The sequence below is a fragment of the Callionymus lyra genome, chromosome 1 (assembly GCF_982586985.1).
Source record: "Callionymus lyra chromosome 1, fCalLyr1.hap1.1, whole genome shotgun sequence".
NCBI lineage: Eukaryota > Metazoa > Chordata > Actinopteri > Syngnathiformes > Callionymidae > Callionymus > Callionymus lyra.
Window position 1 is genome coordinate 45,671,795 of NC_141818.1, and position 15,027 is coordinate 45,686,821.

General features: G+C 38.6%; 1 protein-coding gene across 1 annotated transcript in view; it reads left to right on the plus strand.

Annotated features, from left to right (window-relative positions):
• The window catches only part of cacna1ib (calcium voltage-gated channel subunit alpha1 Ib), a 190,888-nt gene that overhangs the window by 38,086 nt on the left and 137,775 nt on the right, over positions 1-15,027 (plus strand). The gene's annotated exons all lie outside the window — the stretch shown is intronic.

Sequence of the window (15,027 nt, forward strand, 5' to 3'; positions counted from 1 at the left end):
GACAAATGTTGCAATCATCCTCCATAACTGCTATTTTATGTAACACCACCTGGATTCTATGAAACAGCGCTGTGGGAAAATTAGATGCTAATTTAATGGAGAAAAAACAACAACTTAAGTTACAACTGATACAAGAATTCAGTTTGCGTCTGTGGAGAATTGTGTCGACTTATTGTTGCCACTCAACACTATCTCACAATTAATTCTGTAAGATGAAAAAAGCAGTTTCAAACGCACCCAAGAGTAGTGATGGTCCGATGAAGCTTCATGAAGCAGTGTCAGTATCTTCAGAGTCCACTAGATGGCGGTCTCTGCACTATTTTCCTTTGTTCTAATCAAACATCACATCATTTTTAAACTGATGGCGCCACTGTCCAAGATACCATAATTATGTGACTTGGCCGCAAGGCATGATGGGTAGGGGCTGTAGCTATACACTTATCTCACAATATGATTCGATAGAATATTCCAAATTCACGATATGATATATTAAAATAACGATATGATTCAACATATTTCAATACACTTGCATACTTTTCACAACATATTTCTGGGACACAACATTGAGGTGACATCTTGTCATTGTTGCATTCTTTTTTTTGGTTTTATTTATTGATCTGAAAGACAAAATTGCCTTTCAAAGCTGCTTGTGTCAACGGTATCCTCTCGTCCTCAGTCGTGGCCGGGATCTCGCAGTATTTCAGCGTTCCTTTAGCTACGGATGACATAATGACTTTAGCATTTTCATCTTAACTGTTAACTGTGAGAATAAAAACGCAAAAGACAGGAGGATATTTTTCATCAATACCTTAAGGATTGGCAAAAAAAAATGTGATCTGCATGATGTAATGTCTTATTTTGATCGAGTGTACGTACATGTTCATGCCCAAAAGTCAACACACTTCCCGATTCTTTGGAAGTGGTTTTAATGACAACATGTGATCGTTCATGGAAATAATAATAATGTCTATTTATATAGCGCTTTCTAGACCAGGGTCACAAAGCGCTTTGACAGTCAAGCATTCCCACATTCACACATACTGATGGGAGTAGGCTGCAATGTGTCAAATGTGAACCCTGTGTACCTCTAAACTCATTTTTATCCAGCGCTTCTTCTGCCTTTAATGTTCCCCTTTTAATTTCACCAATTCTCATTTCATATTTACTTTTCCTAAAGCATTGTTGCCAGGGCAACCTTTTTTTTTTTTCTATTACTGAAAGCTCTTCCCAAGTTTGTAATGTGCTTTCTTATTGCTCTTCTTATTCTTTAATTGTCTCCCAGATAACCCGACTTTTACATCTAGCTTTAAAAACAACAATAAACCATTTTTCAAATTGTGTAAATACTTTTTTGCTCCAAACAAACTTATTTTTTTCACACATTCACTGACAAGTCCAGCCCACGTTTGGTTAGCTAGCAAACATTTTGGTATATATGTATATATATCTGCATATAGAACTTATTGTAAACCACTTATACCGTACAGTAAAGTCTATTACGTGTCATCATTCATTTCCCATCCATGACTTCTTATGAAGGATGAACAGCCTGATTGATGCTATGGCAACCATTTGGCTTAACAGTATATGTTGCCTGCAGAAAAATGGATCGTTTGTACACATTATTCAGGGTTTATCTGTAAACATGCAATACAGTGCTTTGATATGCGGTACTGAGATCAAAGTGATAGTTCACCCAAAATTAATTCTTCACTCATTTTCTACTCAACCTCATGTCTAAGAGTTAGGATTATTTTGAGAGTAATGTCTTTCCTTTTAGAGTTATGGACAAAAATGTTTGTTCATTTTAATGTAGCGACTGGAGCTCAGTTGTCTTCATCTTCGTCCAAAAAGACACTTAAAAAAACATCCAAAATACTTCTATACTGCTCGTCTGTAATGTCCATCTTGTAATGAAGCATCAACGAGAAAAACAGTTTCAGAAATAATTAAATAAATCTATATTTTAAGCTCATTTGAGGCAGACGTTTAAAGAACAACAGCGATACAAACTGGAAGTACTCTGGGTAATTATTATTATTATTATTATTATAATTATTACAGAATATTCAAGTGTAGACAGTAGTAATTTTTTCCAGAACAATTATTTTTGTCGATGTTTCAATTAGCGATCGACGTTACAGACGAGCAGTATGGAGGTATTTGGATGTTTTTTAGTGTCTTTTTGGAGAAAGTTCATCCACTGAGCTCCAGTGATTGACAAACTTATATGGTTGACCAATCACAGCAGACTGGGTGGGGTTATGGAAAACAAGGTTTAATCTCCATAAAGAAAAAAAAAAAAGTGTTTTCAGCGGGCGGGCCTTAAGATCGTTTTAACATTTTGTACAAATAAACACATACTAATGAGTACAATAGAGGTACAAGATAACATTAAGAGACACTTGAACCAACACAAATAATCCATTACAGTTACACTATTCAGGCACTAAGTATAGCCAGATCTTATCTTTTTTAAACCACAGACAGGTGCTGTGTCGCCATGCACACTAAATTGGCGTATTAACACGACCACAAAACTGAGCATGGTTCGATACTACACTGACACTAACCACACTAAACAGTCGCCATCTTAGTGACGTTTTAAACGGAAGTTACGTCATATATAAATGCATATATATTCATATACTTACAGGTGCATTTTCAGCAGCAGTAGGAGGATAAACACGTCGTCGCTGCTGATACCAGCTTAAATATCTCGCGATTATTTAGATTCTCATATTTTTTCTTCATTTCTTTTTCCAAACTTGCAAAACGTGCTGCCAGCAGGTGGCGATAGCGTTCAAACAGCTGGTTGAAACATCGTTAAATAGAAGTAGAAGAAGAAGCTGTCATGTGATTTCTGGTTAGTGTGTAGCAGCAGTGTTTGATTTGAGACATACTATCTGTGGAGAATTTGTGTACTAGTTAGTACGTACACTAAACTGATGCATACTAACTTCTAGCATACTAAGAGTAGTATGCGATTTGAGACACAGCAAGGGACTTAAACAACTTTGTATTAAAATCAGGTGTCAGGTTTATACAAGCGTTGTTAGTGTTTTCTTTTTCCCAATATTTACTTCTAGACTAGAAATAAAATCTCAGGATATACTTGCGAGGCAACATATGACGTGTCGATGGTGGACGGGCCGGAAAAAACAAGTCTCTTTTCTACGTGTTTGTCTCACTTTTATTGAATTTGGAAGGAAAAAGAATCATGAAATGAATCGACTGCCTGAAGCCTGTAACAATGGCACCAAACGTTGAACGTAATCAGCAATTAGTGTTTAATAATCACGTCACCTGTCATTTCTGTCTTGACCCTGAACCGCCAGTGAAGTCTGAGTTAATGACTTCCTCTCCAGACTCCTTCGTACACCCGGGCGTGCATCTGCTGCCGATAAAACCGGCAGCTATTAAAGGCTAATACTGTTTGCTGTCATGTAGGAAGCGCTGGTGTGTTTCCTCGACTCCTGAAAGCACCACTTAAGGTGCCCGTCATTTCTAATGCTACCTGAGCCCATTTAAGAGGCTGAGTAAAGAGGGCTGATCTGAAAGCCGCATATTTCCAGCAAGCGTTCTCTCGGCGTCATTGATTTTTCAGTCATGATCCATTCCGTCTTTTGTTTTTCTGTCGGCTTGCATGTGGGAGTGGAATCAATTCCGTTTATGCAAAGGCCAAGTTTACAGAAGTGTCGAGCTGAACGGGAGCCGTGTGCGCTGCGGAAACACAAAGCGATCTTTCATACTTCTGTAAATGTGAGTACATGCATATGCCCACACTGATTAGTCATAGCATTACGACCACTGACACATTTATTGGCTGCCACAAATCACAGGGAATTATTTGGTCATCATCAGAAGACAATCTGAGTATGAACCCCATGATCGTCTAAACTCATATAGCATATTTGTCATTATTAGGAGGTATATAGGGTGGTGGAAAAGTATCTCGGGGACTTGTTCACGAGTGAGGAAAGGATGGAGCAGAAAATCAACAGGTGGACTGGAGGGTCGTCAGAAGTTATCTGCATGTTGTGCCGATCTTTGGTGGTAAAGTCAAGAGTCAAGAATCTTGGTATAAGGCTTGATTTATGTCCCGCTAAGTTGAATTACTCCGCGAGTCGTCAGAGTATTACTTCATGAGCCACTGTAGTGATACTACGCAAGTCACCATAGTATTAATCAGTGAGTCACTGTAGTATTACTCCACGAGTCGTCACAGTATTACTTCACGAGCCACTGTAGTATCACTATGCGAGTCACCATAGTATAAATCAGCGAGTCACTGTAGTATTACTCCACGAGTCGTCACAGTATTACTTCACGAGCCACTGTAGTATTACTATGCGAGTCACCATAGTATAAATAAGCGAGTCACTGTAGTATTACTCCACGAGTTGTCGCAGTATTACTTCACGAGCCACTGTAGTATTACTAAGCAAGTCACCATAGTATAAATCAGCGAGTCACTGTAGTATTACTCCACGAGTTGTCACAGTATTTATCAGCGAGTCACTTTAGTATTACTCCACGAGTCGTCACAGTATTACTTCATGAGCCACTGTAGTAATACTACGCAAGTCACCATAGTATTAATCAGTGAGTCACTGTAGTATTACTCCACGAGTCGTCACAGTATTACTTCACGAGCCACTGTAGTATCACTATGCGAGTCACCATAGTATAAATCAGCGAGTCACTGTAGTATTACTCCACGAGTTGTCACAGTATTACTTCACGAGCCACTGTAGTATTACTAAGCAAGTCACCATAGTATAAATCAGCGAGTCACTGTAGTATTACTCCACGAGTCACCATAGTATTAATCAGCGAGTCACTGTAGTATTACTCACCGAGTCGCCATAGTATTAATCGGCGAGTCACTTTAGTATTACTCCACGAGTCGTCACAGTATTACTTCATGAGCCACTGTAGTAATACTACGCAAGTCCCCATAGTATTAATCAGTGAGTCACTGTAGTATTACTCCACGAGTCGTCACAGTATTACTTCACGAGCCACTGTAGTATCCCCCTCAAGTAACCCTTATTATTCTGAGTCATCATACTAATTATCCATGAGGCACTGAGGTATTACTCATTGAGTCACTGTAGCATTACTCCGCGAGTCACCATAGTAACAATCAGCAAGTCACTGTCGTATTCCTCTTCAAGTCACCATAGTATTACTCTATAAGTCCCTGTATTATTTTGAGAGTCATCGTACTATTTATCAGTGAGGCACTGTACCATTACTCAGTGAGTCACTGTAGCATTACTCCACGAGTCACCATAGTAACAATCAGCGAGTCACTGTCGTATTCCTCCGCAAGTCACCATAGTATTACTCTATAAATCCCTGTATTATTCATTGGGTCATCGTACTATTTATCAGTGAGGCACTGTACTATTACTTAGTGAGTCACTTTAGTATTACTCAGTGAGTAACCATATTATAATCTGAGAGTCATCGTAATATTAATCCATAAAGCGCTGTGGTGTGACTCTACGAGTTACTGCAGTATTATTCATTGGGTCCTTGTAGTATTAATCTACGAGGACTGTAGTAATGATCTGCGACTCACTTTAGTATTACTCCACCTGTTGCTTGTGTATTACTCAGTGAGTCACCGTGTTATTACTCTAAGAGTCATCATACTATTAACTTGCAAGGAACTATAGTATTACTCCACAAGTCACTGTAGTATTACTCAGGGTGTCACTGGAGTATTACTACCAGAGTCACTGTAGTATTACTCCACAAATCACTGTAGCATTACTCAGTGAGTCACTGGAGTATTACTCAACAAGTCACTGTAGTATTACTACCAGAGTCACTGTAGTATTACTCCATGAGTCACTGTAGTATTACTCAGTGAGTGATAGCACCACTAATCCACAAGGAACTGAAGTATCACTCCACGAGTCACTGTAGTATTACTCAGTGAGTGATAGCACCACTAATCCACAAGGAACTGAAGTATTACTCCATGAGTCACTGTAGTATTAATCAGTGAGTGATAGCACCAATAATCCACAAGGAACTGAAGTATCACTCCACGAGTCACTGTAGTATTACTCAGCGACTCGCTGTGGTATTACTCTGCGAGTGACTGTAGTATAAGCCCTGAGTCACTGTAGTATTACTATAGAAGCGACACTATTTTGATTTTTTAAGTTACGCTTCTGCTGACTCAGCATTAAATTCAGATGTATTTTTATGCACATATTGTTGTTTTTTTCGTTGGTAATACTCTTATATTTTTGCTTGAATCTGCCAAAACTCTAAAGGCCGGTGCGTAAAACAAATGCATCGTCATATTGAGTCCATGGTTTTAAAAAAGTAAGAGATCATGTGTTTTAGAACCTGTTGTGACTTGAACTCATCATTTAACTTTGTGTCACTAAAAACTGCTGATACAACAGTGGAATCTACTTGTAAATGTACCTGCAACAGTGGCACAAACATTCTTTTAACGTGTCTTGTCAACCGATCCTGTCGTCTCACGTAACATCTCGCTTGTCGGGCGGACAGAAAGTTTAACCCACTCGAGGAAAACAAGGCAACAAGGAACAAAAACAACATCATTTAAAAATGAATGTCAGAAGTGTTGCCGCTGCCTCCGCCGGAGCCGGGAAACACTTACGTCTCAGTTGTTTACAGCTGTAGGAAGACAAATGTGTGCCGGCGAAGGTTTATGGACCGCAGCCAGCTGGCTCATGTGAAATGAAGATGAACAGTAGTTGGCTGACAAAGGAGTTATGCCCCTCAACAGATGGAGCGGCAGCGTTGCATCATTACAGCTACACAAACATGAAGAGAAAAACTGAGCAAGTGTTTAAGTCTCGTTTCAATTGATAGTTTCTTGTCACAAGACGTGTTTCCTAACGTATCGGCAGATCTGTCTTTTTACCAAGTAATTCAGGCGTCGTTTTGTCTAAACATCTTAAAGAATAACCTTTTTTTTTCAGACTCTGAATTGAGCTCATCATTCAAGTGTTGATTTAAGTGTGTCTTAAATTTATGTTGGACTCTATTGTATCATCAGTGTCTGTTTGTAAAAAACTCTATTTTCATTGAAATATTGACATTAGAAAATGATCTTAAGCCCCGCCCACTGGAAACACTTTTCTGGAGATTCATTTTAACCACGCCCACTCTGCTGTGATTGGTCAAACTTAGAGGTTTGTCACTACGCGTCATCAATCCCAGAAGTCTCCACCTCCAAGGGGCTCGTTGTGTAAACAAAGCTTGGCGTGATTAAACCTTGACGGAGGAGGAGTGAAGCCATCGTTACGTCACGATGGACTCTGCTCTCGTAACCTCTTGTTTGCTCAGAATTCGGGAGAATTTTATAAAGTAATAACTTTAAGGCATCGTCATGATGAGGGACGTACTGCATCTTGGAGAGACAGACTTCAACATTTGATATATATATATAAATACATATATATAAACACATACATATATATATATATATAATTTGTTATAAATATCTTGTACTGCTGCGTGATGAAGAGGTGAGATCAATCACGAATGTGCCTCGAGATGTCTTTAAATCATGTGCTGTTAAATTAAAACGGAAAACTTTCTGTCCAAATATCTGGACTTCCTATTCTTATCTCTGTGATATTACCTAGAAATATACACATTCTTCCGAGGGAGGAATCACCATGGATATAATCAAGTGCGCTTAATAGTACGGAAATCACGGTAAATCCACCTTGTTCTGTCAGTATTATTTTGGGGGCAAAATAATGTATGCAGCCTGTTACAGCGGTATCACCTTCAGGACTATTTTCTTAAATACATTTATTTAAAAAAATGTTTTAGGGTAAATGACACCAAAATCAAATACAGGTATAAAACTGACGTTTAGCCGTTTAAAACAATATTTTAACATTCATGTTTTTTTTACAAACGATGACAACAAACTGTTTATGTTACGCAGCTTCAATTAATTTCAAGCGTCTCGTTCTCAGTCAAACCACCAACCGTGTCGGTGCTGATTACGTCCTCTGTGCCTCGAGCTGATCGTCTTTAATATCAATCAGTGCTCGAAGCTAATGTTTTCACGTGTTCAGGGGTTTGTCTCTCCCCAGGACGGACGATGAGCAAAGGGCTTTTCATTCTGTTTACTCAACCTTGGTTCGGGGCAGACCAAAGGCTTGCTTGTTGAACCAGAAAATAACAAGCATTGAGATAGCATTGTCTTACTAATGGCTACATTTAAGACACAGATCACAGCTTTTTTTTAAGAATGCTCGTTGCATTTTGAAAATTCAGCAAAAGTTACGACTAACCGGTATTTAACTAGATTCCAGTTGCCACTAGATTAGCTGCATTAAAAATTAAAAATAAACTGTTTTGGTGGCTGAGCTCACACTTTAATAAAATGCTATTTTTTCTGCTTGTGGTATTTAGCAAAGGGAATAAAAGCTACAACTACCTAGCATTTAGCGGGAATCAATATCTACTAAAGGCTACATTAAATAAAACGTATATTTATTTCCGTTTGACCATTTACGTGGCTCAGCGCACACTTAAATGAAAATGATTTTAAAGCCTGCTTTTAGCTTTTTCCTCTGAAATAATAATGTTTTTCATGCCTGCTTGTAGCATTTTACAAAGACTACTTGAGCTACAACTCACTAGCATTTTTGGAGAGACCTTTGTCTTACTAATGGCTACATTTTATCACCAGGTCTTTATCTCAGAGGGAATCTTTTGTGGCTCGACTCACACTTTGAAAGACACGTTTGGCCTCCTTGTGGCATTTTTCAAAGGCTACTTGAGCTACAACTCACCAGCATTTAGCGAGAGACCTTTGTCTAATGGCTACATAAAAGAAGCACAACATCACATAATTGTCTTCCCTTTTCAGTTCCCTTTTCACTTGTTTTGAAAAGGGAACTTAACTGAGTAGCATGTTGTGAGCTAGAGCTTACTAATGGCTACATTTGAAAGACATCTTGTTTTCAGTTTGACTGTTTTTTTTTGTTGGGCTCAGCTCACATACAAAAACCCAATATTTTTATTGGTCATCTAGTGGCTTTTTGAAAAGGAAACTGAAGCTGAAAGTAACCAGCATTTAGTAAGAAACCATTGTCTTACTAATGGCTACATTTTATCCAAACACCTTTTACCTCATTTGGATTATAATTTGTTTGTATAAACCCAGATTACAATAACACTTTCATTGGCTGTTTGTGGCATTTTGCAAAGGCTACTTAAGTTATAATCAACTAGCATTTAGCGAGGAACCATTCTACTAATGGCTACGATAAAGAAACACATAATACGTGGCTCAGCTCCCGCAATAATAAATACACTTTTTTTGTTTGAGCACTCAAACAACAACTAACCAGCAATTATCAGGATATCATTGTCTTACTTAGCCGCATAAAAATCATTTAATTTCAATTAGCCTTTTTTGTGGCTCTTCTCACACTTAAATAATATTGCTTTTTTTCTCCCAGCATGCTTTTAAAAATTTAAAAAAGGACTCATTTTTGTTTCAAAAGTACAACGAAGTACAGCTTTCTCTCAGTGAATCCCTCAGAAATGCACCCTGGGTCCATACAGATATCCTTAGGCCGCCTCAACTGGCTTCTTTGCTGCCAATAATTCTCTTTGAAGTATCTCCTGGTTGAACGAGCTCTTTGTCTTAAGTGAGAAATGCTTAGCTTTATCTTTTGGCTCAGCTCAGCTTCTGCCACACTTTTATGATTTAAAACCACGGTCTCAGGGCGCACGGCTGCAAGAAGGTTGCCGGTTCGCTTTCCAGGTCCAGAGGGAGCCAACTAGTGACCCTTCTGTGTGGTTTTTTGTATGTTCTGCCTGTGTTGGGTTTACTCCAGGCACTCTGGTTTCCTCCCACAATCCAAAAAACCTACAGACGCATTGTAAATTGTCCAAGTGTGTGAATGTTTGCATGTCTTTGAGTGACACTGGACTCCTGTCCAGGGTGTCCCACGCCGGGAGCTGGGATACACAACTCAGTATTATCTTGATCTTTGAAGTATATACTTTTTTGAGTATTGTTTTGATTGTTTAAGCGCTTTGTGACCCTGGTCTAGAAAAGCGCTATATATATAAATAATACTTACTTACTTACTTACTTTCATAAGGAAACAAGCGGCACAAAAGAATGAATTAAAGTACCATGGTCTCTGATTTAGAGGGTTGCTATGAAGGTATATCTTTTAAAGTTAATTCGAAATCTTTCCTTATTATGAAGAAAGTTTTGACCTTCTACTGCTGTTTGGAACAGTCTGTTACAGACTTGTAATATACAATAATAATAATATTCAATGGCCCTGTTACCTGTCTGACTCCAGAGATTCAAGAGGTGAGTCAAAATCATAGCAAATCACTTGCATAACGCGGCCAATTTAGTCAATAGTTCAACTTTTGCCTCGTCCAGATTTCACCTCAGCACTTCAGCTGCTCAGATGTCAGTTGTGAATATCTTCTAAAACATATTTTCCAACATGTAATATCCTTCTAATTATCTTCGCTTCTGGCTGTTTCCAGCCGGACTAATGACTTTCAAGAAATTGTAATTTACAGGAGAAGGAATTGTGATCTAGCTGTGACAGCATAAAGCGCACCCTCGGGTTGGATCTCCATGTGGTGAATGTTTTCCTAGATGCATGAAAGGAACACTGTTGCATGTTCCAAAGCACTAATGAGCAACCGCTAGAAGGAGAGTCTGAAGGACTGTAGATGCTGGTGATGCTTGTTTCTTCATTTAATTGTTTCTGGGCAGAACATCTCAGACAGGAAGAGGAAGTGGTTTGCATAAAGCCCACGTGATAGACAGCAATGTTTTTATCGTTGTTATTCTCCTACAGAGTTTCAGAAGATTTTCATAATGCAGGGACCGCATGTGAAACTGAATAACAAGGAAAGAGCAGACCTCGTTTCCACCATGTCATATATTTTTACATTAAATTATCTTTTTAGCATTGGACGTTTGGATTATTTTTCGAGTACTCTGTTCCTTTTTAGAGTTATAGACAAAAATGTTTGTTCATTTTAATGTAGTGACTGGAGCTCAGTGGACAAACTTACTTAAATAATATAAATACAGATTTAATAAATCTATATTCAAGGCTCATTCGTGGCGGATGCTTAGAGAACAATAAGGATGTAAACAAGATTTTTTAATATCGCTTGTCATTCTTCAAACTTCCTCCACAAACGAGCGACACAAGAGTGAGCAGAAAATGAGTGAAGTTTGAATTTCGGGTGAACTATCCCTTTAAGAGCATAGAGCTCAAGAGGACAGCAAGTAGCGGTTATGTTCAGTAACATACAGTGCCACAGTGACGTATCTTTAAATGATTTAAAACAGATTTTTTTTTCATTATTTCTTATTCATTTTGTTATTTTTGTTGTACAAGTGTGTTATTCTTACTTTTGCCAACATAAGAGCTGTGCCTTTTGAGAAGCTCCTCGGATGAGGAATGAAACGTTGTCCTTGAAACTCTACAAAGAACAGTAAAGTTGCTTTTGAATCTCTTGGAAAGATATGGTCGTCTTAAAAACAGTGTATTGGGATGAGAGCGATCCAAGCGAGACCTGATCCTAGATAGCCAAAATTGTATCTTTTGTGTATCCAACTTATATTTCATACGTTCAAAAGTATCAAATTTTATCAAAAAAGAGCTGGAAAACCATTAATAACATCTTGTTAGGCAATAAAAGCCTCATTATTCTTTCATACCGACTCCTTCACTCCGGCACTTGTTAAAGAAAATGACAGAATGTTCCATATGTCCAAACACGATCAGTCATCACTCAAACGGCCTGGGTAGGTGGAACCGCAATGAAGATTTAGATGTTACCATTTGTCACACTTATCATCCTGATGGGGTGTGTGCTTACGTGACCCCCCCATTACCCTGGGGTCGCCTAACCCTGGTTAGGACATCATCCATCTCTGCGGTGCCACATGGTGAAGTCAAACCATCTCAAGGCCGCATAATACATCACTCAGCCCAACTCTACTCATCTGCTTCTGACATTAAGTGGCGGTAGATAAATGAGACATGATGGGTTCGAGTATTGAAGGGCAGCGAACCTACAAATCTCTGCACCGTCACGTGACAGATATCCGTTGAACAGAACTAGTCATACCACCCTTCGTGAAGTGTGTCTCGAGGCGCGTCTTAGTGACGTATGTGAGGACGTTAGAGGCCTTGCGAACCGACGAACCATCTGACCAGTACAGGATACGCTCGCGACTTCCCTCGAAATATAGGTGTAAGTAAGAAAGTCATTGTAATTTGTACAGTGCCTTTCTCACACCAGGGTCACAAAGCACTTTAACGATCAAAAACAATACACAGTTAAAATATATGCTTTAAAAGGCCAAGATAACATCGAGTCTACAACAGCAGCACCAAGAAAGTTAAGAGAAAGGCTGCAATAATGATAATAAAGATGTTTCTTGAAGGAGTCAGTAGATCATCAAACACAGAGATGGTTCCAAAGCTTAGGAGCAACAGTCTGGAAGGATTTCTCTCCTCTGGTCCTGAACCGTGTGCGAGGAACCATCAGTAGATTCTGATACACAGACCTCAGAGCCCGAGCTGGGGTGTAAGTCTGGATCAGATCACTGATGGAAGGTCTGACCATGAATAGATCTGAAAGTAAGAACCAGAATTTTAAAATTGATCCTGAATGAAAAGCCAGTGAAGAGATTTAAGGATCTGGGATGTGAGTTCTTCTACTAGAGCGGCTCAGAATTATCGCTGCAGAGTTTTGTATGAACTGCAGGCGAGACAGATCCTTCTGTGTTATCAACAGTTTTGTGTGTGACTTAGCGACTGACATTTTGTACTTTTGTACTTTGTTTTGCAGCCTCAGACACGACATGGTTATAAAGAATTGTGGCGACAAATTAAAACGTCTTGGCCACGAAATAATTTAAATGGTTTGGGGAAGAGCCCCTGTGGGACTGAAACACCCAGCTGAAATAGGGGTGTTTTAGGGGTGGTGGGTGGCATGTTCTATTTAGACGGGGGTGTTTTATGGGCGATTTTTAATTTGATCTTTAAAGTGTCAACTTCTGTGCAAAATTTCCTTTCTGGATTTTATTGAAATTCAGCCTGGCGAACATTTGGTTCTTTTTTATTTCTAATGATTTACGGAAGATAAATGTTTCAATTATAAAATACACAGGAGTCGCTCCATGAAGAGCTGCTTCTTGAAGACCAAGTGTTGAAAGTACCACAGCGCACTCCTTTCGCCGAGTGGATTTGTCACAATGTGGTATGGGTTTCCACCAGTGTACTTAACTAATGGAAGCCAGTGAAGCTCATTGAACAAAGGGCTCTCACTTCCTGCCCACACAACCCACTAGGTAGACACGGTTGTAAGTGACCCAGCACGCCTGGAACTACCAGAGGCTTGATACAGCTGGTGAAAAGAAACACTTGCGAAGTCGCCACACTTTAGCTATTGGATTTTGAGGCACTACCAGCATAAAAAAATAAATCAAAAAGGGTCTTTTGCTTCCTGATCTCTTGAAATAATATGAATACTATCCCTATGGCTCTATTTAAAAAGGCGACCCCTTGCAGTAGGACTTAAGAGAAGGACCGGGTAATATTGGTTTCCCTCCTTTCTTTGGCTTCTATTGATCAACGATGTACTTCCAGAATCCAAAAAAATAAATCAGTATGCATTATTGATTAAGGTCAGGCTCTCTCTGCAGCACAAAATATCTTGTTTAAGCCTATGTGACTCGGGTCTATGAGAACCACCACTGGCTTCGATCTCCAGATGAATACTCTGGTGCTGCTCCTTTTGCTAGAAGTGTTCAGCGATAGGAAATCCATGTTCAGCTGCCACTCTGTTATACCAGGACTCCTGCTTCTCCTCTTTTCAGTGACACCATTGATTTCCTCCAGCACTAAGGCTCGGACTTCACCACTCAACTCTCCTTTCGCTCTGTTTTTTTTTACTTGCCAATGTTAAAATATGTTAGTATGTAAGTAAGAAATTATTAATTGTAAAGCTCCTTTCTCAGACCAGGGTTTGTGGACGGGCTCCATTTTGGTTTGACCTAATTCTTATGTAAATGTGTCGTTTATTCAATCTAAAAACTATATTTTATAACTCTTGTTTTGTCTTACAAACTTCTCGAAGCCTGAACTGAGTGAAACTCTCTTTATCTACTACAAGTGTACATCTAACGAGCATTTAATAAAACATAAACCTAATATTTTACTTCACAAAGACCTTTTTTTGGGGGTTTAATATTTTAGACGAAAATGAAATGTATCGCCCGGAAAGTAGGGATGGTCTGATGAAGCTTCAGGAAGCAGTGACATTATATGTCGTCTCTGCACTGTTTTTCCTTCTCATTCTTTTTGGAACATTTTTCTATGTTAAATAAGAAAGTTTACAAGATTTATTTTCAGATGATTTCCAACTTATCATTGATTTAATTTACTGTTTGTACTCAATCTTTTAAGTTTTGTGATGACTCTGCATCTGTTGTTGTCCTACAGCTGCTAAACTTATTAATTATTAACACTATTAACAGATTAAATATTCAAAGGTTTTTCTTAATGGCTTTTATTCAAGTAATCTTATTATTCTAGTGCAGAAGTGTCAATAGTATTGTCACTTTTGTGCATCTAAATATAATAAAATGGAGCTGGTGTTATTGTTCGAGTTAGCAAAGCAACATTACTTTGTCTGCCAAAGTGGTTTGATTTACATATTCAAAGGAAATAAATCACATTTATTGTCTGTTTTCAAGGTGGAAAATGTTCTAATTTAAAGTGATAATTCAGCCAAAACTCAAATCTTACTCATTTTCAACTCATCCTCATGTCGACTGAGTGTTGGTAGTATTTTCTCTTCCTTTTTTGAGTTAAAGACAAAAACATTTGTTCATTTTAACGTAGCAACTGGAGCTCGGGTTCATCTATATCCAAAAAGACAAACTTAAAAATCTGAAAAAAAAATAAACAAGTCTATATTTTAAGCATGTTTTATGTC